The 24,519-nt window shown below is 46.6% G+C and overlaps 1 long non-coding RNA gene across 1 annotated transcript; it reads left to right on the forward strand.

The window, feature by feature from the left end:
• Nucleotides 1-13,429: 13,429 nt before the first annotated feature.
• LOC120620563 (uncharacterized) lies at nt 13,430-24,230 on the forward strand. Its single transcript, XR_005657937.1, has 3 exons — nt 13,430-13,476; nt 16,015-16,072; nt 23,723-24,230. It is a non-coding gene; the product is annotated as an uncharacterized LOC120620563 (long non-coding RNA).
• Nucleotides 24,231-24,519: the final 289 nt, after the last annotated feature.

Consider the following 24,519-nt stretch of genomic DNA (forward strand, 5'->3'; position numbering starts at 1 on the left):
TGTAGTGGTAAAATGGGGCCAGATCGCCAGGGTTCAAATGCCAGCTCTTCTTTCTTTAGCTGTGTGACTTTGGGAGCATTTACTCCAGCCAGGGTCTGGATTTCCTCTTCTAATAGAAGAGGATACGGGTTCATTCAGATAAAGCGCCTAGGACAGTGCCTGGACAGTGGCAAGTGCTGTGTAAGAATTAGATATTTACGGTTAGTGTTATTCTCTAATTCTCTTTCTGATTCCCAATCTGGGCATCTCAGACTCCCCCTCCTCTGGGAAGCCCCAGTATCTCTTGCTCTCTTTCTAGCCCCTGGGCAGAACTCTCTGACACCCACATTCTCTTTCAGGTCTCAGGAAGAGGAATGCTCAGTGGGTCCCTTTCCAGCATGTGTGGGGAGATTTGAGGCCGATGGGGACACAGTATTTCTGGCCCAGCTGAGAATGAGTAGGCAACATCCCTCCGACTCCCATACCACCTCCCCAGTGTTGGAGAACAGACCTTCTTTTCCCTGATCCTACAGACAAAATGCCACTGTGATGATTTATGGACTCAGGAACCCGGAAAGTCCGAGTGCAAAGGTGCCTCACAGGGCACCCCATCTGCTCTGCGCCCTCGCCCTCTGCCCCCTACACCTCAGTAGAAGGCACCGGAACTCCAATATAAGTCTCATGGCAGCAAGTCTGAACCTGTTTACCTTGCTCTTCAGAATACTGACCAAGGACCCCTAGGTCTGGTGTCCCCAGGCCTAGTGATGAGCCTGTGCATCGCTTCGCAGTCACGCTGGGCAGATCGGCTGGGTCCTTGTTATTTGAGGGATGTTTTGATAACCTCTACCGCTCCTTCCCCTCCTGCAAAACCCCACCTGATCACCCTGCACTCTGGGCCCCCTCTTATCTCCTTGCTAAGCTCCCCATCCATTACTGGGCATGAGTTTTATCTGAGCCTCCGTAGAATGAGATTGATTTCTACGAATAACTGGAATAGCTGGCTGGTGACCCAGTGTTGCTGCCACCAGCGGGGTGGAGCTAACACCCAGCTCTCCCTCTTTTTTCATTCCCATGACTGCCGTGTGGTCCAGCACATCCCAACCTTTTGCTGGATCACAGTTACAACTTTCCGACTGCCAGGCTGACTGCTCCTTCCCCACCACCCCTTATGATCCACCCCAGGCTATCCCCTACAGAACTGTCAGATGGATCTGGAAAAGTCGAAACCTTCTTACAGAGCACCCTGCCTTGGCTGTCGTTTAGGGCTCTCCTGATAAAATCCTAATTTTATCAGGAGGCCTTTGCCCAAGCTGCTCCCTCTGGAGATGTTCATTCTTCAGTCAATCAACCACTGTTGAGCACCTACCTTGTCCAGGCCTTTCACAGGGCTCTAAGGCATATAGACAGGAATAAAGCATAGACGTTGTCTTTGGGGAGCACATGGCCAGTGGGAGAGGCAGCTTCATAAACAAGTATCTGTAATGGAGTGTAATAGGTGTTCCAGAGAAGCACCTATTAGGTAGGGGGACTAGGGCTGTGAGAGTCCAGAGGGTCCTAACTCAGCCCGGAGTCAGTAGAGAAGTCTTCCTGGAGGAGGGGGCATAGAGTAGGGTCCTGACAGATTAGAAAACTGGCCAGATAGGCAATGAAAACTACCTGTTAAGTTAAGCAATACCGACCTCTTGAATCAGCCCAATTCAAATGCTGCTCCCTCCAAGAATTCTTACTTAACTGGCAAGACCCACCTGTCCTCCCTCCCGGGCTGGCTCCATGGGCATGCATTCTGTACAGTCACTCAGGGCCTCACATTTTGAAAGGTCCCACCATTGGTTTAACCTTATGCTGTTGCTGTCTTGAAATTGTTCATAATTTTAATAATTTTCATTTTTCACTAGGCCCCTCCAAATTATGTAGCTGGTCCTGCCTCCCTCAACTGTTGTCACTTTTAAGCTTGTATTATGTTTATACCTGCCAAATGCCTTATCTTTTTCCTGGGACGTGCCTGCAGTTCTGGGTGGGTCTGACTCATCTCTGTCTTCAGGGTCCAGCACAGAGGCAGATACCCAAACGGCCTCTGTGACAATTTTGGCGAACTCAGTAAGACCCCATGGGAATACAGCCGTTTCCTCAAAGCCGAGGATATCATCCCGCGTGATCCAGCCTGCATATGCTCCAGGAATTCAGAGAGAGGAGAGATGACTGTGGCTGGAGGCATGAAGGTGCTCCCCAGAGGACCCTCCGCTGCTCTCCTGTCAAATGTCCCTTCTCAGCTGAAAGCCCTTCCTGATGTCTGGTCTCAATTCTTCTTGATGCACTGATCCCCTCCCCCATTCTCTGGATCTCTCCCCACACCTCTGGGTGTAGCAGAGAGAGACTAGGAGGTAGGATGACAGCATCTTAATTTCCTTGCTAATTACAAGTGCTGGGAAGAGGGGTGCTAACTGCCAGATAATTACCCAGGAGGAGACACGTGCCAGACTCCTGGCTGCTCCCAGCCCCAGGAATTTCACTTTAATGGTTTTCCTTTCTTCTGCCTTAAAAGAGAAAGAGAGAGAGAGCGAGAGAGAGCGAGAGAGAAGTTAGTTAAGGCCTGGCTTTCTCCTCCTAGCCCTAGAGGTAAAAGAAAGCAGTTGCTTTCTTAAAGCTCTCTCCTTATCAGGGCCTTAGATTCAGACATGACCCTCCACATTAGGTCTGGGGAGAAGGTCTGAGTGTGGTTGTGCACCAAGTTTGAGTTAGTCTGAGGTCTGTGGGGTGTGTACGGGGAGGAGGAATTGCCCAGCCTCTCTTCCCTGCACACATGGAAGGAAGAACATGATATTACATTCCACATACTTACCACTTACTACCACCTCATTTACTCACATAGTCACCGTTTCCCTGTTTCCCTACACAGCTCACGCTTCACCACCCACCCCCCACTACCACAGCTCCACTTTGGAGAATGGGAAACCTGAACTGTTGTCTCATTCAGGGTTGCAGGGCATGAAGATGCAGGGAGGGGTTCCCTATGGTCCCCTCCATGGGCTGCGCTACTCATCCTGAGGGCAGGGGGTAGGGGGGCAGTGTCACTCAGCTGCTTGGACTCACTCCTGTACCCTGATGCCTGCCAGCTTCAGGCATAGCTTGAAAGGTTGCAACAGGAAGCTATTAAGTTGATGAGCATTCTTGTGGTCCTGGACTGATACAGCGATGCTCTGTTTCTTAATGCTGTTGTAATTTCCATAATAACATTTTCCTCTTCTTAAATAAACTTGGACCCCAGCCTGAAGAACGTGGCTGGCTGTGCCCAGAGAATTCAGGACCTGAGATGGTGGAGGGAACACTCCCCGGAAAGGTGGGGAGGGGAAGGGAGAGGCACAGCTCCCTTTGCCCAAGGGCTGGGCCTCAGATGGGCTGGTGGAGTTGGGCAAAGCGGGAATCCAGAAGGACCCAAAACTCAGCTCTGGGCTGGGCCAGTGCACAACCACCCTGCTGGATATATTCCTTTTATAACACATGGGAGCAGCCTAGGACAATGGCTAAGAATATCAACTCTAGGCTTTGATTATAAGATCACTATATACTACTTGTGTGATCTTAGATAAGTCACTGAACCTCTCTGTGCCTCAGTTTCCTCATCTGAAAAATAAGGATAATAATAACAATGAACTTGTAAGTTAGGTACTATTAAATAAGATCATATTGTAAAGTGCCTAAAAGAGTAGCTGGTACAAAGCATGGTAACCACACGTCTTTAAAAGAAATCCATACATAATTGTGTTTTACAGATAATCTTATAATTCTAAGTTTCTCAGGTTCTAGAGTTAGGGAATAATAAAATCTTAGCATTTTTTGAGTCACCGAGTTAAAAAGTCTTAAGATCATGTAGTAATGGAATCAAATAATAATTTCATTGCAAATAATAAGTCACAGACTCCTGGACTGTGAAACAAATGATATTCACATCTTCAGGTCTTCGACCCAACACTGGCCATCCAGCATTCAATCCCACATCTCCGTGACTGTGAGTCTACTTCTTCTGAAGGTCACCTCCTGGAATGTTAATAATGAGTATAGATCCGCCCCTTTCGTCAGCCCCTACTGGTCTTGAATCTTCTTTCTGAGCCGCCAGAGGGCATTTGCTTACTCCTCCCATGACAGCCCTGAGAGACTGGGAGAGATGGGGATATTAGGTCTACCCAGTGCCTGCTCTTCCCAAAGGTGCTTCCTCTTAGAACAAGGCTTTCCACCATGGCACTGGTGGGCTGCTTTGGTCTGACCAAGCCCTACCATCTAAAGTTCCAGAGTGAACATCACGTGTATCTGACTATGGCAGGGCTCAGCGGGACTTCCGTCACCTTCCCTTGTCTTTTAACTTGGTCTAGAACCATGTTCTTTCTGACAGATCAGCTTCTCTGCAGCTCAATTCCCAGAGCCCATTTCAGTGAAGAGCTACAGGATTGTGTGTGTGTGTGTGCGCACGCGCGCGTGTGTGCGTGCATACACATTCGTGTGTACAAATGTGTAGAAGGTTGGTAAGGAAACTTTGAGTCTGGATCTCAGAAGTTAAGAATGCAAAGACTAAAGAGGATAAACAAAGGAACTGCGATGATGAAATGCCTTTCGGTAGGATACTGGCCCAGGCCTCGCCGTGAAGCATCCACTGAAGTGATGGCACCTACAGCTGGCTGGGAAGACCCCTGTCCTCCATGCCTTCCAAATGGTGTGCAGAACATCCACAATTTCCACCAATGTTTCATAATTTTCCCACACCCATTTTCTTTTAGAAGGAGCAGACGATCTGCAGATAGGAGGCCCATTAGCTCCTGATGCTAGCATGACTGAGAGTTGAAGGTATTTTTCTCACGTATAACTGGCTGGGCATCTTGGTGGGAGTTGGAAATGGTGCATTTGACTATACGAATGTGTCGTGCACAAAAGTACCTGGCCAAGGGGCAAGTTGGGGCTGAAATCCAGCCAGTGCTCTGCTCACAAGATGTACACCCTAGAATGGGGTTGCATCCAACCAGAGGAAGGGTCACTTTTTTCTGATTCATATACAGGGGTCCTAAGGTCTAACAACAGGTGAGCGGGCAGTGGCATGGGTGATGAAATAATGGAAAATGTATGCCCAGGAATGTAGACACTGGGAAGGGTGACCAGTTATTTTGCAGTGAGAGGCACAGAACTGACTCAAACTCAACACTTTTCCCTGAGGAGCTTCAGTCTAAAAGAGGAAACATCCAAACAGGCCATGATGAGAGGCGGTGGGAGCCCAGAGCAGGGTGGGGATGGAGGCTATAGCTCTGGATCCTGGAGGACGAACAGAAGGACATGAAGTAGGAGAGGGTGGGAGGGGAGGCCCAGGCAGCATGGTGATATTGAAGAATGGGAACGCAATATTATGATTTATAAGCGATATGTATTTGGTCATTCATATGACCAAAATATATTTCTCATATGTATTTGGTCTTTGTCCACAGTTCGTGGCTCACAGCTCCCAAAGCCCTTGGAATTTCTTGGGTAATAATAGCAATGGAAACATCTTTTGTTATAATGTTTGGTCGTTTGTCCTCAGTTCCTGAAATCACTTCAGAGACATAAGGGTGAAATGGATGTCTTGTTATTCATAACGAGCCTCTTTCCACCACAACTGTGTTTATGTTAATGAGGTGACTTTTGGAAAACACTATAGGATGGGGGCTGATTGACAGGGGAACTAACCGAGAATAGAGGGTTGGAACTTTTCATCTAACCCCTGATTTTCCAGGAAAGGAGAGAGGCTGAAAGTTGAATCATCACCAATAGCCAGTGATTCATGTCTATATCATGAAGCTTCCATAAAAACTCAAAAGGGCAAAGCTGGAGAGCACAAGGAGGTTCTGGGAGAGCGGCACACCTGGAAAGAGCATGGAAGCTTTGTGCTCTTTCCCTGTACCTGGCCCTATGCATCTCTTCATCTGGCTGTTGAGTTATATCTTTTGTTATAAACTGGTAATCTAGTGAGCCAAACAGGTTTCCTGAGTTCTGTGAGCCACTATAGCAAATTAATTGAACCTAAGGAGAGGGTTATGAGAACCTCTGATTTATAGCCATTGGGTCAGAAGAATAGGTAACAACCTGGGCTTATGAGGTATCTGAAACGGAGGGCAGTCTTTTGGGACTGAGCCCTTAACCTGTGGAATCTGATGCTATCTCTAGGTAGATAGTGTCAGAATGGAGTTGAATTTTAGGACACACATTTGGTATTGGAGAATTGCTGGTGATACAGGACCCCCCACCCCCACCCTCTACACACATTGGAATTGAGTGTTAGAATCATTTTAGGAATGATTCTTAGTACCCAGGAAAGGGCTTAGCACAGAGAAAGCCTTTAGCATGTATTTGATGAATGAATAAGTGGCTGAATGCAGGTGCATGGGTGGTCATGAGAGTACTGGAGGGAGGTAAAGTTGGGGAGGTGAGCAGGGCCTGGATCTGGAGGGCTCCTGTGGGCTTTATGTGAAGATGCGCCAGTATTTCTCTTGCTGGTGATGGGGAGTTATTGAGTGACATGATTAGAATTGTTAGAATCATTACTCTGGCAAAGTCGTAGAGGTGGCTCAGAAGGGCAAGATTGGAGCAGCGTTGCCATCAGCCACATGTGTTGTAACTTCTGTGCCGCAGTCCCCGGGCTTGGGCTGGGCGAATGGGACTGGGCTGACTGTGGTATAGAGACCTCCAAGGGCTGAGGAAGGCAGAGCTACATGGATGCTGAGCTGCCTGTGCAGCTGGAGGAGGTGAGGGAGGCAGAGAACTCGCCCTTCCCCCAGTGCTCCTCAACCCTGGCCCTTGTGGGTGTGGGGCTCTTTTTTTCACTGGCAGGAGTGTTATCTCCCAAGACCCGAGCCTGCAGGTCAGAAGCAGCACAAGAAGTCTCTCCCAGGATGGAAGAGAGATAACCTTTCAATTCTAGAGCTTGGAATCCAGAAGCTACCTGGCTTGCCAAATCAGCCCCTATGGACTCCACTACCTCCTCCCTTAAGAATTTCTGTGAAAGTAGCGTCATGGCTGCTGGGTTCTGAGGAAGAGGAGCTGGAGACTCAGATGGGCAAGACTAGTAGTGGTGGAAAGCAGGAGTGGGTGCTAGATGTCTGAGAAATAAGCAAAGCCTAAGAGAAGAGGACGCTGCTTGAGCCTCAGCTCTGCTAAGTGACCAGGTCACCACCCTCACCCTCCCTAAATCTGTAAAATTCATAGAACATCAGCCCAAAGAAGGGGCACACTCACTTCTCTGATGGGGACTCGAGGCCCAGGGCTTTCTAACCTGTTTTAGAAGAGGCAGATGGATGTAAGGTATGCTTGGAAAAAGGGAGTATCTGAAGCTCATAGATGGCTTTGGGGTGAATGTGTCCCATGAACGAGTGTGTGCAGGAGGCAGGAGCTTAGGCCAAACAGCCATTTTTTCTTCCTTATTTCCTGCAGCCAGGAATTTATGACCCTCTGGGATTGTCCTGGCCTATGTCTGTGGCCATGTCTCTAACTTAGATCCTTCCCAACCCCACCCTGACCTAGACTCCAGCTTCTTGCTCTTCTCCAAGCATCTCCCTCCCTCTCTGCCTCCACCTGTGAGCTCATCCCGTGTTCTTTCCTGCCCACTTTTCCTGCCTAGGAATGCCCACTCCCTTCAGCTCAAGTGCCTCTGGCTATCAGCTCTTCTCCTTTGCTGCCCCCGCTTCCTGTTGCAACTTCCAGCCTGGAGCCATGTCTCTCCCTTCTTCTCTTAAGAAACCTTCTGTTTCACCTTGAATTTTAATTACTTGTCCCCATGCGATTAGAGTCAGAGGGCCTGGTCAGAACCCCTGCTCCTAAAAGATATGCAAATGTGGGTGTAATCCTTCACTCCCAATGCCTCATTTCCTCGATTCTAGAATAAAGATACGATTCTAGAATAAAGATACGTACCTTTGAGGCCAGGCATCCATCTGTCCTGGTGTGCCTAGGACAATCAGGTTTATGCCTATGGTCCCTGTGTAATTATTATTGATAGTACCCCCTGACACTTCCAGAAGTTTCTTGGTTTGCATGATAAATTATATGTTCACCCTACTCCTAAAGCTCTTATGAAGATCAAATTAGATAATCTCATGAGATAATCCATGTAAATTTCTCAGCAGAGTGCCTGGCATAGAGTAAGTACTCATTAAATATCTACTTTTGTTATTTTGTTCCCCACAGACTGAGCTCCTTGAGAAAGACGTGGTGTCTGATTCAGTTACAATTACCGGATGAGGATGGCCAATTATCTGGGAATTTAGAGTACATTCCAGTCCAACAAATGCTAAAGTGAGGTTGAGGGTGACTTTGTCTCTCTTACATGACTCAAAAGATTGTCGGCAACGTTAAGACTCACCTCTTTTTGACGCTGTGCTGTGTTCCGGGGAGCAGCTCTGTGTTAGGGTGATGAGAAATAAGGCCAGGAGTGGCGAGAGATGCAGCTGAGAGCTCACAGAGAAGAGATGGTTCAGACCTCGAGAGGCGCGGGTAAGGAATTTGTGCTGTAAAAGCCACTGAAGGGTCTTAACCTAGTCAGTGACGTGGACAGAGTCAAATTCATATTTTCGAAAGACCCCTTTGGCGTTGTTGTGGGAGATGAACTGGGGTATGAGACCAGATGGCAGATAACCATAGCCATAATTCAGGGGGGAGATAGGAAAGGGAGGGGCCAGCAAACTTCAAGTTCAAGGATGTCTAAGGTAGTGGTTCTCATCGTGCTTACTTAGCAAAACATCTGCCACATATTGCTATTAATATTGATTAACAATAGTATCATTCATTATGAAAATAATAATAGTAAGAATAATAGTAGCAACTGTTTATTGAACATCATAACGTGTGATGGAAAGTGCTTTACATCATCTTATTTAATCCTCGTAACTATCCTACCAGGTAGGTGCTCTGACTAACCGCATTTTACAAATGAGGAAACCGAGGCCCAGAGAATTTAGACGTTTTGCTCAAGGTCAGACACAACTGAAAAGAGATGAATTTAAGATTTCAAGGCACAACTGTCCAACCCCAGAGCTTATGCTTTCATTAAGCCTCCACATCAGCTGCCTCAGAGGAATTTCCCAACCATCCTGGGTGCTGATGAGAGACCCAGCAGGAGAAGCCCATGTCAGCAGGCCCCGGAGGAGAGAAGGGGCAGCTTCACTGTGTTACAGCCTCACTGTGTGGGAAGAGTTCTGATGGAGGTGCCAGTGTAGCCTCTGTCCTCTGAAGTCGCCTTCCACTGATCCAAGCCAAGGCTGACCTGGGGAGGGAGTAGCTGGATCCCCTTCCACCCTCCCTCCCCCCACCCCCCAGGTTTTGGTTTCCGGATGCTTCTCGGATCAGCTATCTTTCTCCCAGTTCTGTGCAGTGGAGCCATCCAGCTTCCTCCAGAGACCACCATCTCTCTTCTAATTGGTGGGAAATTGGTTGCTAACTGTCAGGAAATCACTGATTTTCCATCCATTACTGGGGGGATCAGGGCCGTGTAGCTGTGGGAGACTCGGTGGGAAGCAGATGTTGATTAGGACTTGCAGTTAATGATTAGGTTCATGGACCTCCTCAGGCAGTCCTCCCAGACTGCTTATTAACTCCCTGCGAAGACCCATTGGATAAGAGATATTGGTTAAATGGAACACAGAGCCACAGAAGAGTTACTATTCATTAGGCTTTGATTGTGGGGAGGGAGGAGAATGGGGGAAAAACTGTGGCCTCAACCCAGGAATGTTAAACAACCCCATAAGTTGGCAGAGGACTATATAATTGTTGCTACTAAAATCTAGGTATTTATATAGGTGATTTGTTGGAAGAAAGGATTTCAGCATTCAGGGAGATCCCTGCTATGATCTCACCCAGGATTAAGTTGTTAGGGACTAGATATTAATTAAAGCTGAGGGCCCCAATCCCTTCCTAATTAGCTCATGGAGTATAATTTGCCTGCAAATGCTACTGTTATAATCACCTCGAATTTGCCTGGTGCTTTCCTCCAGCTGGGTTGGGTGAGCTTTACCCCATTACATGAGCAGAGTGGAGAGGAGAGGGCAGGAGGCCTGGGTCCCACTCACACCCCTGTTCCTGATTGGTGAGGAAGGGGCTTCTCTCTCCAGTCACACCTGCTACAAAGGGTAGTTAAGGGAAAGACGTGGGACAAATTTGAGAAGCCCTTTTCAACTCGGACATTTGGGGACCATAGAGTTGGTAAAGACTCGACACTGGCCTGAGGTTGAGAAAATATTGATGCCCAGATTCTTCTGTGTTCTCGATAACCCAAAGACCTTAACCTAAGAGAAGCCACGGAGTTAGTTCTGTGGGGCCCAGAATTCAAGTATCAACAGGGCTTTCTTCTGAAAGTTAGGAAATGAGGGCTTTATCAGTCTTGGTGATAGGCAGAAGCATATACCCAGCAGTTCTCACCCAGGTGGACCCCTGCATCCTCTGAGCAGTCCATCTCTGTTCCCCAAACACCACGTGTTCATGCTGTCTCTGCTCCAGAAATCTCTTCTGGTCACCATCTACCTGGAAACTCCTATACATTCTTTAGCACTCAATTCAAATGTCCCCTCTTTATTAAGCCTTGTCTGATTTTTCCAGGCATGGCTAGTTAGGCCCTTCCCTAAACCGCTTTTCTTGATTCCTCTATTCTGACTTTCAGCTAATCTTGCCTTGAGAGATGGTCGTATATGCCTTGGTCTCAACTATCAGACTGTGAACTTCTTGAGGGCAAGACTATACCATATCTGTTTCAACTTGAAATCTGCAAAGTTCATCCCAGATAAGGTATCAAAGTTGACTGAGCTTGCTTTATGTTTTTGGCTTGTGCAATGTCTTTGAGAAAGGGCTCCCAGTCCTTTGCCTCTGGTGTGTAGAGGAAAATGGGCTTTGAGAACAGGCGATGCACTGGTCCTTGGATAGTCTCTGGGGCCGTGAGGTCTGGACCTTGTTCTCAGCCCTGGTATGTCCCCACCCTATCCAGTGCTTCTGGGTTTAAGAGGGACAATTTGCTAAGGCAAAGCCTATATCTTCTTCTTCTTCCTCCTGAGATTCCTAACACAGACCTGGGATTTGAGGGAGGAAGAGAGGCTGTATTGCACTGAATTCAATTGGCCATCATGAAACACACAAAAGAGACTGAGAAAGGCCATTGGAACCCAGGATCTTAAGCAGAGGAGTTTGCCTGCAGCTCTCTAGGCTGGGATCTGGGGATCAAAAGCAAGGGAGGTGCTGCTGAATAGAAATATAAACAGGTTCGAGAAGGGCTTAAAGAAATTCCTGGATGACAGATCTCATGCAGGTAACAGGTCATTAATATCCATGAAAGATAATAATGATAATAATAATTAATAATACCTCCAAGAGAGCTTATACACTTTTTTAAAGCATTTTTTTCTTGCCCCTATCTCATTAGATACTCGTCATTCTTTGGGGGAGGGTGAGGATGCTCAGAAAAGTGAAGGGACTTGCTTGAAGCCACACAGCCTGTTTAGAGCAGAGCTGGCATCAGGTATGAGGGGCGTTCCTGACTTCCTCCCCAGGGCTTTCTTACTGAGTGAGGTACTCTATTTGGAGCAAGTGTGGGATGTATCCTGAATCTTGGGCCCCATTTTTCCTCCTCTCTCCATTTCTGTGGCCCCAGTCCTGCACCATCATACGGCTTTGGTACGCTCTTCATTCGAAGGTGCGCACAGGGTCCTCGCCCTGCTCTGTCAGTGATCTGCCACTTGACATTGAACACAATTCTTGCCCTCACTGCAGTTTCCCCATTTGTACATTGTGGTAGCTAGATATTCTGGGAAGTTAACCTCTTGGATCCACTGTTTCTTCATTGTAAAACAGGTTGGTAGGAGTGCCTGCCACAAGGAGTAAATGGCGCAGTGCATGTAAAGCGCTCAGCAACCTGCCTGGATACAGTGTACACTCAATAAATATGAGTCTGGGGCAATGCCTGAGGAAAGCAGCCCCCAGGGTGAGACATTCCAGGCTGATGCAGAACAAGCTGAGGGGACAGCGTATTGTCTGCCCGCTGTGTGTCTGTTGTTCTCCCGCTCAAGGGTTTTCCACCTGGGTTCTGGGATGTAGGTGGACTTCTGGGGAATCTTCCTTGAGTTTCATGGACTCTTTGAAATGGTTCCTTAGAAAGTTATTGGTGATCTGTGGTATCTTGATAGAATCCTGAAGAGGCTGTTTTACAAGTGGAGCGAGGCTTTGGGAATTTCGTGAATTCACCAGATGTGCTCACATCTGCAATGTGTGAGGATATCTGTTCTGAAGCCAGTTTTTCTTATTTTACCCTTGCATTAACCTGTTCTCTGGAGCACTTGTTCTCAAGTGAAAATCATGGCTCCCTTGGGAAGTAAAAGGGATCAGTGCTGCCACCTACAGACAGAAAAATAATTAGATTTATTTCTTGAAGAGCCTGGTTAAGAGCAGCAGAAAAAAGAACGAATTAGTTGCCGACCCCAACTGCTTCCCTCATCTTATTACCCTAATATTTAAAAAGCTATCGTTGTTCACCACTATTGTCTCCAGATGTCCTACCTTAATAGAAATTTCTGGTTGCAAATCAGGATGCATATGATGCCATTCTATTTGGGACTGTGACTGGAGCTCCAATACCATCACAGTGCCTTGTATAGGGTACAAAATCATTTTAGGTACCTATTTGTTCACTGATTGGTCATTATATATTGTAGAATTGCTTTGTTATTGGATCAAAACTTGTGAAGGTCCTATGCAAAGCGTTGATTTAGCAGAACCCATTGGGATGGGGTGATCTAAAGGGAGGTACTAAGAATTGGCCAAAAGAAGAAATTTTTTTTTTTTGAAGCAGTGGGTTCAGATGTACTTTCTCCAGATACAACTTGGGCCGTTGCCCGATTGCAAAGAGGGCATGTTCGAGGGTCAAAGATGCAATCTGGATAGGGCAGAGAGCAAGGAGGAAAGATGTGAGTGTCTGCATTCCGGGCCTCATGGGGGTGTTTGTGGTTTGTTGCCAGCTTTCCATGGCCACAAAGAACAGTAAGTGAACTTGTACTGGACAACCTGTGTGTACAGAGCTAATATAGACTGAGAAAAGCAAACACGTATAGACTATTCTTCAGACAACATACACTAGAGCATCACAAAGAACCTGATGGAATTTTCTCTAGTATCAAAGACTGAAATGGGAGCTCAGAATGGGATAGTGCCCTGCTCAAACTCCCAGCAGGTCAAGAGCAGAGCCAGGACTAGAACTCAGTTCCTTGGACTCCTCAGCACAGGCTCTCTGGGAAGCCTTTCACAGTAGGTGACCTCCTGGAATAGGACCTTGCTCTCTATCCAAAGCACCCTTTCCCCCGAGGGCTGCGGAGATGGAGCTTAATCTTTAATGAACTGGCTTTCAGTTTAACTTCCCTGCTTGGCAATGATTAATACCCAGTGACCTAGTCTGGCATCTGGTGATCCTGACCAGGACTGACCCATGAGAGTGTTGGTGGCCTCCAGGCTCAGGTGTGTGCTTATATGCAGCTGGGTGAGATTTGAGGGTGTGCTGGAACAGCCTCCAATCCAAAAGAATCTCTTCTTCCTATCCCTGGAATTCTGTCATTAGATGTCAGTTCTCCAAAGTAGGACATCACAAAGGCCCCTGGTCAGGGGAGTTAAGAATATAAGTGGTGTTTAAAATCCTCATTGGATTATTAGTTTGACAGTTCTGGTGTCCAGCAGCTCAGAGAAATGATGAGATTCATAATTTTTAGTCAAAGGTTAACAATCTAGCGTGACATCACCGGATCCATAGCACAACTAGACCATAAACTTCTTATGTGCTAGGACAGGGTCTGGAGAACAGTGACATGTGGAGAGAACTCTGAGATGTAGAACTAGAAAGACCCCAGTGCAAAATTTAGCTCTGATACTCACTAGCAATAAGAACTTGGGTAAGCGTCTTTCAGCCTCAGTTTCGTTGTCTATCAAGTAGACACAAGAATACTTCCCCCTAGATTCTTTTGAGAATAAGAGAGACAGTACATGTAAAGTATCTGATCTAGAGGAGGCATGGGCTAAATGGTGTTTCTTCTTCCATTTTCTCTCTCCTCTGATTCACCTTAGCTGACTCTCTTAGTGAGGTAGAGAAGATTCCAGGTTTATCTGAGAAGGAGGGCTTTTCTTGCATGTTCTGGGATGCTTACAAGGACTGGTTCTCTCCCTTGAGACCGGATAGCTAGCCAGGCATCAGGGCTCCATCTTTCCTGCCCCTGGAGGCACTGGAACCAGTGAGCAGGCCTGGTCCACCTCCCTCAGTATCCACCTGCCTCTTCTGATGATTGAGAAAGTACTTTGGTCTGAGTCTCTCCCAAGCCCCTTGCCTCTGTGTTGTGTCTTAGCACCAGCCGGCACCAGCCCTGGGCTCAGAAGTTCCCTCCCAAATCCCGCTATGGGGCTCAGTGCCCAGTTCTATTTTTCTGGGATTGCTGAGATGAAGTCCTGTGTGAAGGCAGGAAAGTGGCTCCTGTGACCTCCCCTGGGAGGACTGATTGGGAGGCCTGGGTTGGGGGTCAGGCAGGCTGAAGCAGGGAACCATGAAGCCCCCAGCGGAAGCCATGGCTCCTTTTCTGTTTTGGTTTTGCTTTTGTGAGCTTTTCATTTCTGAAGTTAATCTAGTTAATATCAACGATGTCATTTCGGCAAGCCAGCAATTTCCTTTTGCCCTTTATTTAACGAGCCCCCGCCCCCCACTCCAATCTCTATAATAAAAGGCATGCAGGTGGGTAATTACAGAGGTGTAAAATAGGGGTGCTGGGCCACGGCCAGCTGAGCATTCTGGAGCATTCGTTGGGGAGGATTCTGGAACTACCCAGCCCCATTATTCAGTTCCAGGTGGGATATTGAAGCTTAGAGAGGGTGAGGAACTTATGTAATGCTATGTAGTAGGTAGAAGGCAAGGCAAGAACAGGAATCCAGGTCCTTATCCCACAGCTGGGGTCCTTTCCACTACTCTGCCAATCTTATCTCCTTACATGTATCCTGCAGAGCATGCCATAGGATCCCCAATCTGCCATCAATACATCTATCCATCCATCCACCCACCCACCCACCTATCTATCCATCCATCCATCCATCCACCCATCCGCCATGCAGTCTATAGATACTTATTGAGCACCTACTAGATGGAAGGCACTATAAATACAGCAGGGACCAAGACTGTCAGTGTCAACTTGATGGAGTCACATCATGTGAACATACAATTTCAATACAAGATGACAGTGCTATGTTTGTTGTAAGCATTGGGCCCCTAATTCTGCCTGTGGAACCATAGAGAATTTCTCAGAGGAATGAATAAGGCATTATTATGTGCCTTGAAGGATAGAAAATAATTTGCAAAAGGTGGTGTGCTAGGGCATAAGAAGTTTTTAAAAGAATCTGAAAGAATATTAGCCAAATGTTAACAGTGTTTCTCTCTGGGGAATGGGATCTGCAGGGTAGTGGATGAGAGGGGGTAAAGGACACATTTTACTTTCTACTTTCCACCTTTGGAATTATTTCAATTAGGCCATTTATGTATTAGTATTTTAATTAAAAAAATATTTTTATTTGGAAAAAAAATAGTATAGGGTATTTAAGGAACTCTACATTTGTCTCAGTGTGACAAGTGCAGAATATTGGAGGGAATAGGGAGAATGTGAAGCCATGGAGGTTGGCTGGGGTAAATCTAAGAAGGTCCTGAAATGCTGGGCTAAGGAGTTTGGACCATCGGGGCCTGTGGAGGCCAGAGCAGAGGACACATTCACAGAGCCTGGCAGTGCTCGGCACATATTAGATGCTCAGTTAATCCATACCAGATGTCAAGTGCTCGGAAAGAGCCAGATAACGTAGAGTCATCCAAGGTTTGAAGCAGAGGGTTGAGAAAGTGTGGTGCTTTACTGCCATGTGTTGGTGGCAGTGACTGGACAGTGGGGAACCCACTATGGGAATATGTGGACCCGCAGAAGTGGGTAGTGAGTATGGGGAATCCTATACAAAGAAAAATATGCTGTGATTTCTTTTCAGACAGAGGAGCATGGTATGGCTCCAGACTTATGGACTTGGGCATAAGTTCACAACGATAGTGAGTCATTTTTTATATAAGAAAATTTCCAGGACATATTCTTTTCCAGATCAGATTAGAGTTGTTGGTGTCCTTTTGGCCACAAACCTTTCAAACCAGGTTACCATTGCTTTTGCCTCCCAGATGTGTCTACTTCAGTCTCTCTTCTCCTCCATACATCTTCAACACTTTAGTGGAAGGGAGCCTCCGAAAATGCAGTTCTGACCACGTTGCACCCTTGCTTGGTTCCTTCACAATAAAGGTCGGTCCCTTCGCCTTGGTTTAGGAGGCCTTTTTGAGCTGTTCCACATTTATTTCTCCAACCTCATCTCCCACGATCTCTTACTCAAATGCTACAGCCAACTCTATTGTTCACTTCATGCCTCTCTCTCTGCTTAGATCAACTCTTTCCTTTTCCTTGGATGATCCCACCCTCACATTCTCCCTCTACCTTCCATTTACCTGATTGACACAGAGCCCTCCTTTAAGGTTCTGTGTTTGAGTTATTTTTCTTCCGAAGCCTTTTCTGATCATATCTCCACTCCTACTTGTACTTCACTTTTCTGGATGGACTTGATCATGCCTTCCCTGGGACCTTGTGCCCAAAGTACTCTGTACTATTAAATATATTTACTAGTAAAGCACCATGGCACCTTGCTGAACGTTGCATATCTACCTCTCTCCTGCCAACACTCCTCTCTTCCCTGGCTATAAGCTCCTCAATGTTAGGGACTATTTTCTGCTATCCTTAGCACCTGGCAAAGGGGCTAGAACATACTAGGTATTCAGTAAGTATTTGGTGAACCAACGCGTGAATAAATAACGGGGCACCTCTGTAATGATTTCTCTTATAAAATGGAAAATCATATCACACCCCTACCTTCCCTTACCTTGAGGAGCCAGGAGAATCTAAAAATCTCTGCAAAACATGGCCTCCTGCATTGCAAAGATGCCAGCCAGGAAAGCAGGAGACTTGAGTTCTAATCCTGGTCCTTCTACCCTTGGGTGATCCCCTGCCCTCTTCTGGACCTCAGTTTCTCCTTGTGTACAGTGAGGATAATAATTTTAGTACTACTTCTCCATAAAAATGTTGCGAAGCTCAAAGATGAGACCCAAACCACTTACTAAATAAACTCCAGGCAGGATTGAAGTGTCAGCTGGGAAGATGTGGTTGTCTGCCAAGCAGCCAGGTCCAGGCTTTTTTGAGGGGGGGGATGGGAGTACTCCCACTGCTGATGGGAACCTGCTTAGAGGCTCTTTCTCCCCTCCTCCAGCTTGCCCATGTTGTGGGGCTCAGAGAATGTTAATTATGAGGCCCCAGCCCACCCGGAGAGCCTCAGATGAAAGCAAGCTCAGAGTGTAAAGTCCAGTCGATGCCCCGCGCCTGGCGTCGAGGCCTCTGCTCACTCTGCCTGGAGATGGATCATTAATCCAGACACTCTGGCCTGGAACGCTGGTCCCAGGAAGTTCTGAAACATTCCTGACCACCCACGGCTCAGACCAGCAGCCCCACGAGGCAGCCAGCCTGCCTACCGCTGAGTCTCAAAATTTAACATTCTCAAAGTTAGATGCGACGCAGAGAGCAGCTCATCCAGACTCCCATCCGGGGCAGAAATCCAGGCTCAGTTTGCACACGGAGGAGATGGATCTGCTCTGCCTGACTTTGGGCCTTGCTTTTCCCTTCTGTAAAAGTGGGATAAGGTTATCTAACTCACAGGACTAATGTTAGGAGCCAATTAGTTGGCCTGAAGGTTTTATTTTGAGATTTATGAATGTCGTTCACATGTGAGCTATCATTATTTTTGTTGACACTGCGAGCTCCTGTCCCTGGGATGTATTAATTAAAGAATTATCCCCAGAGTTTTTTTCCATTGACAAGGAGTTGCTTCTCTGCTTGAAAACTTTTATATCCTGAGACCCTAAATAGAATGTCAGGACCACTGTGCCTTGCACCCAAGGCCCTTCAGCCTGTAGTCACCGCCTCTCTCCTCAGCTTCATCTCCTGCTTCTCTCCACCCATCAACTTCCTCACAGATGTGGAAAATCAACCTTTGATACCCGCTGGGCTTGGCACATTTGAGCTCCATATCCCTTTTCTCCTAGTGAATTTCCATTCATCTTTCAAGGCCCTACTTAACAGTCCCATCTCCTGAGAAGGCTTCCTGATTGCCTATGACAAACCTCTGTGACGTGAGCTGTTGCTCCCCCTGGATTTCTCTAGCATGTTGTACTCTCTCTACCACAGTACCATAGTACCTTGTTCAGGTTTTAGCTATTTTTCTTTTTGAATGAGTAAGATATATTAAAATGCATCTTCCCTGGGAGGACTGACCTTCTTATTATAGCTAATTACAACAACAACAATATTAGCCATTGGTTTCTCAGCATAATTTGTATTTAACAGCCGAGTACCTGAGTTCTAGACAAAACGTCTCTAGACATGAATCAAACAGACATAGGTCTGAATCTATACTCAACTACTTCAAAGCTGTGTAAACTGGGATGTTATTTTGTCTTTTTCAGTCTGTTTCTAAAGCCTACCTCTCAGAGTTCTTGTGAGGACCATCCTAAATAGTAGAGCATCTTGCCCTGAGACTCAGGACCGTTAGTATCTGGGCCCCAGCTCAGCCTCTCTCTGGCTCTCTATTTCCTTGTCTATGATATAACATGAATCTACCATCAAAATTTTGCAAGCTGTGATCCTTGGTCACATGGCTGCTCCACACAGGGTGTGTGGCCTTCGAGGTGGAGGCCATGCGTTACCACACAGATCTATTCTTATTGATTTCATAGATTGTTTAAGGCGTCTTAGATTGGTTTCAAAGGGCCCTTCTGTCTCTGACCTTTTATGATGCCATGATTCCAGAAGCAAGGCAGGTGACAGGAGAAGAGTTGTGATAATGGGATGAGATAGGAGAGGCTGAGAGGCTGACCTGACCATGTCTTGTTTGAGGATCCCAGTCAACTGTGGTAGGTGGAAAGAGCAGGGCTTTGTCTGCTTTTTGCACATCCCCTAACTCATGCCTTGCACAGTGTCCATCACCAAATAGGTGTTAATTAAGTGAATCTTCTGAATAGGGAAGAGGAGCGTGCATAGGAAATGGCCCTTCAGATCAGTTATACTGAAGTGCTGCCAGGCCCAACCACTGCTGCCTGATTATTCTCTTGGAGAAAAATCCATTGAATGCTCACCCAGCCTAGAAGGTTTCTATATTCCAAATTCTCAGTGAATGCTGCAGCCACCAGATCGCAGCTTCAGACTGGGATATGGAAGCTTCCTAGAGAAGAGGGGGTCTGAAGAGAGAGGAAGGCTGAGGGAACTCCCAACGCAGGGAAACTGAGGTAGGCAGGAAGTGCCGAGATGTCTTCTGGCTTCTCAGAGAGAAAATCAGGAGCCTCTGAGATAGGCAATGAAAAAACTCTGGAGATTTCTGAACCTTTATCCTGTGTCTGTATCTGTGACTTTCTTACTTTGGGTGGGTCTTTAAAGGGAGCAGCTGTAAACTTTGAAATGGAGAAGGTCATTTCTTGTAAGGTCAGGTCGTCCACAGGGAGTAAGGATCTGGGGAGGCCAAACCTCCTCTCAGCCAGGAGCTCAGGATGATCATGGACAAAGACAGAATTATAGAACAGAGGAGGGTAGTGGGCAAAGGTCCTGGGATTTGGAGCAGGAAGAAACACAAGGGTTTATTTGGAAATAAGAGAGCCTTGTGGGCCACCCTCCCCACTGCCTTATTGTGAGCTCTTAGAAGACAGGTCTGGGACTCAGTGTAGCTTAAAGGAAAGGAAGGGGGCGGGGCACTTTGCTCTCCCCATGGGCTCAGAATCAACTTTGCAGATAAATATTGGATGCATGATAAACACTGTTGGAACTCAATTTCCCAAATTCCTCCATTTTACTCTTTTATTTTAAGCTCAGATCTTCCTCTTCCAGATGGAGTTCTCCCATCTGGTTATAGAAACTGGATCAGTGGAAAGAGAAACTAACTCTAGGATGTTGGAATTTCAGGAACGTTTCCAGGATGCCAAGAAAAATAGCTCCATGATGAGTCAATGGCATCATGATGGCAGATCTGGAAAATAGATATGATTCTGTCTGAGTCACAATCTCATAGGAGCACAGAGACATTGAAGTCCTCTAGTCTATTCCATGATGCTACAGATCTAGGAGCTGAGGCCCTAGGAGGGATAGAATTAGTTGGTGGCAGAGGCTGGAATAGAACCAAGAGCTGCAGTCACTAATCTCACTCCGATCAGATGCCAGGCCCCTGCTGCCAGGCCCTTCTAAGAGCCGTCTGACACGTGTAGCTTTTCCTTATCAGCAGGAAGAAAAGATGACAGCGGGCAGTCTTTCCTGGCCGAGCATCCATCAGGAGCCATATAAATATTTTCCCAGCGTCTACATGGCCAGCAGCTACTTGGCAATGTTTCAGGGGACAGTAAATAATTCAGACGACTGGTTGTTTCCTGACAACTTTCTTGGGTGTGTTTTCTGACAGCTATGTTTTTTGGAGTGGATGTTAGGGAGACCTTGACGAGGGCAGTGAGCCAAGCCCTTACTGGACTCTCTGATGGCATTTCTGGTCAGGAAGGAAGTACCTATGGTGTCTTGATGTCAGTGCACTTGGGACAGAAGATTACTTTCACACAGTTTAAAAAGCCTTTCAAGTGGGGCCAGGAATTCGTTTTAGGGATTGAAGTGAGGTTAGAGACTCTGGGACCAAGAAGTCAGAAGAAATCAACTCAAGTGTGGTAAACTGGGTAAGCTTGAACAAGAGCATAGTGGGGTTTTGGCAGCTAAGCTGGTGCGGCGAGTAAGGATAGTATCAGAGCTGACATGGCCTCAGATCATCAGAATGACCAGTCTTGGAGCTCAGTGTTCAGGAGGGAGCTGGGGTGTTCTGGCCCCACCTGTTCTGATGCTCATCCAGGGCTTCTATCTAGGGCCAGCAGTGAAAATCCCAATTTGGTGGTCCTGGAAGTAGGTTCGAAATGTCTTGCCTGGTTTATAGTAGGAGTTGTCAACAATTTAAGGAAATAGAAATGGAGGTGAGGGCAGAAAATACCTAGAAAGAGTGGAGGGTCAGACAGTCTCAGAGCAGATAAACCTGATACCAAGCTTAGGAAAACAAGACAAATTCTGGATTTCACCCTCTGATGGAAGGAGTCATCGTCCTGTCTGCACTGAACAAGGTGGGCTCACTGATGGAGCAGATCTGAGTGCGGACTGTGAAGGCTCTCGGTGCCTCACTTGTTAAGGGTGAGGGAAGCTGGGCTGGCACTGATGTAAAGGTCCAGTATCTCCATCACGGAAGGAAGAGCACTTTGTGTCTCTGACGGGTGTGAGGGTGTGGAATCCCAGACTGCTGGGAAGACCCATGAGGACAAGGTCTTGCCTGAGCTTCATGAAGAGATTATTGGGGCCACGTGTCCCATGTGTCCCAGCCGCCAGCCCCCAGCCCCACGTGGTTGTCCTTGGGAATCCAGTGGAGATCACAGTTGCTCTATGTCTGAAGGAGGCAAGAAATGGGACTTTTAAGGCCCAAGATGAAGTTCTTTATGCAGCTCTTGATGCATAGGAGTGAGACCCTTGATTTCCAGCATGGGCCTGTCACCTAGGCAAATGGTAAAACTTTTTCGAACCAGCCTATATTCTAAGATTGTATGCTCTCTAGGGACAGGAGTTCCTAAATTCATCTCATGCTATGTTGCAAACACATTTGTCCTAATTTTGAAAGGAAATGCAGAATGGTTGAAAGACTATGGGCTTTGGAATCAGATGACTTGAGTTCAGATACAGGTCGAACCAGCTGTGTACTCTTGGACAAATTACTGAACACCTCCGAGTCTCATTTTCCTCATCTGAAAGATGGAAAAATGGTCATTGGAAGACTGAAGTGAAGTTCTGTGCATTAGGTGCCAAACCCAGTTCCTGGCACAAAGTAAATGTCCAACAAGTGATTATTGACTTATTAGTTAATCTGAAGCAATTCAGACCTGAAATCTGCTGATCCAGTCTGGGTGTCCTTGGGCAATTACTTTCCTACTCTGAGACACAGTTGTCTCATTAGTAACATGAAGAAAATAATGCTTATCTCACAGGGCTGCTGTGAGATTTTAATGAGATGCTCGTATAAGCTCCCAGGCTCCTACTAGTTTCCAGGTTTAGGAAAAAATGCCTCATTACGTCAACAATTAGAAAATTGGGAGCTCACTCTCCACATCTCAAAGGAGGCAATAGCCTCTGATTCTAGGCTAGAAGAATTCTTCAGACTGTTCCCTCCTTTCTTCACCTCTCCCTAATTCAGGCCCCATTCCCATCTACCCCCTTATGAATCTCTCCCAGCTGTGTCTCTTTCCTCCACTGATTTTTCCGCAGCAGATTTTCTCCACTCTACTCTCCTGCTCAAAACCTTGTATGACTCCCCACAATGAGTTTCACTTCCTTCTCATTCAGGACCCTCCTTACTCTGGCCAGGCCCACCTTTCTACTCTTTCCCCCAGATTCTTTCCTATGGCCCCTCAGTTAATTTCCTTTTGCATTTTCACATATCTTCATTAGAAAAAGACCCTTGGGCTCAGAATCAGCAGATGTTTATTCTGGGCCTCGTTCTGCTGCTTGCTGACCTTCTACACACTGTTTCCTTTCTCTAGGCCTCCAGTTCTCTATCTGAAATGTCAGGATTGGACAAGATATCCCAGGGCTTTTTAAGACTTAAGGCATTTTAACAAAATTTGCTGCCCTCTTGAGTGACCAAGCGTTCTTCTTATTTTTTTTCCCCCTCATCACACACACACACACACACACACGCACGCACAAGCACATGTGCACACACATAGTCACAGATTCCCAAACACTCGCATGCAGACTCTCACACAAGTGCACGCACCCTCATACACACAGACATGTGTTTTCACACACACATCCTCATATATACACGTAAATACTCCCTTGTGCACTTAAAGACACACTCTCACACACATACAGAGTCTAGCCTATCTAGTTCACCACTGAATTCCCAGCACTTAGAACAGAGCGTCTCGCAAATCCTCAAAACTTATCTGTGGAAAGAATGAATAAATGAACATGCTTCCAGCCCCCCAATACCGAGGCAGGGATTTACACACGCCACACCCACATACACAGCCATCAGATGTGCACACTCAAGGGCAAGGGCACAAGCTGACTAGCATGAGACACTCCCGACACACTCGCTCTGCCCACACTCTCACATTGTAGGTCTTCTTCAGGTTCCCTTCCAGGAGCTCAGCTAAGGGGGAACCTTTATCTTACACATCACCCTGAAGGCTCTCTTGTTGGTGTCAGATTTGGCTTCAGTGACACCCAAGGACCACAGCCCTAGTGTCAGGGATACTTTGTAGCTTTCCATGTGGATGGTGCTTTGTAAAAGTCAAATCACTTTATCAAGTCAAATCGATTCTCTCAGCAGAGGAGACAGAGACCTGAAGAGGGGGGCCATCTGCCCGAGGTCAGAAAGCCAGCTGTTAAGTGAATCACCCACAAGAACTCTCGCCACCCCCTGTCCAGAGCTCTTTCCATTGACTCTCCCAGTGACTGTTTTAAGACGATTATTTATTCTTCAGTTGTTCCCTCCCTCTAATTTATTTCTTTCTTTATCTTCTCTTTTATTCCCTGTTTCCGCTGCAAAGATTGGGTTTCAGCAGGGAGTGATGGAGGCCAAGTTCACCATCAGAAGAAAAAATCTAAAAGTACTTTCCTGTAAACTCCAGCCAAAATTCCTGCCAAATGTAATGAGAACTTACCACACCTGCATGCACCCACCTTCACAAAGAACCAACTTGCAAAAGGAAAAAACATTAATAAAGTTAAGATCTACTTCAGAGAACAGAGCAAGGCCCCTGGCCATATAATTTGCCAACTAATTAAAAAATTATTCACACCGTTTTATGATTTAAAAAAAATTTGCCTCACTTTTTCTTCCTTGGAAGGAACTAATAAAGTGCAAACTTCAGTTGTCTTGGATTTGGGATGGCTGGTGGATTTGTGGGTCAGTTTGGACTGGTTCTTTCTCATAGAGATGGCACTGTGAGATATCTGGGGGCTCCTTTTGGGGCTCTGAGGACCCAGACCTTACCGTAGCCTTGCTGGCACCTCTCTTTCCTGACTCCAGCAGCTCTCAGTGACCAGGGTGTGTGACAAGACCGCTATTATCATACTGACCTGTGTGAATACCAACTCCACACCTTAAAGGCCATACAACTTTGGACAAGTCATTAATCTCATGGGTTTCAGTTTTCTCATCTGTGCAAATGCTATTGATATTCCTGCTTTGGCAGGTGATTGTAAGACTACATAAGGAACCTGACACACAGGTGCTCAAGAAATGGTAGTACCATCAGATTAGCCAACTTCGCACTTGACTCCACTCTGTCTTAGTTTTCCAGAAGGAGGTTGTATGGAGTAATGGGAGAAGTATGGAAGAGAG

Source organism: Pteropus medius, unplaced genomic scaffold (genome assembly GCF_902729225.1).
Source record: "Pteropus medius unplaced genomic scaffold, Ma_sr-lr_union100, whole genome shotgun sequence".
NCBI classification, from domain to species: domain Eukaryota; kingdom Metazoa; phylum Chordata; class Mammalia; order Chiroptera; family Pteropodidae; genus Pteropus; species Pteropus medius.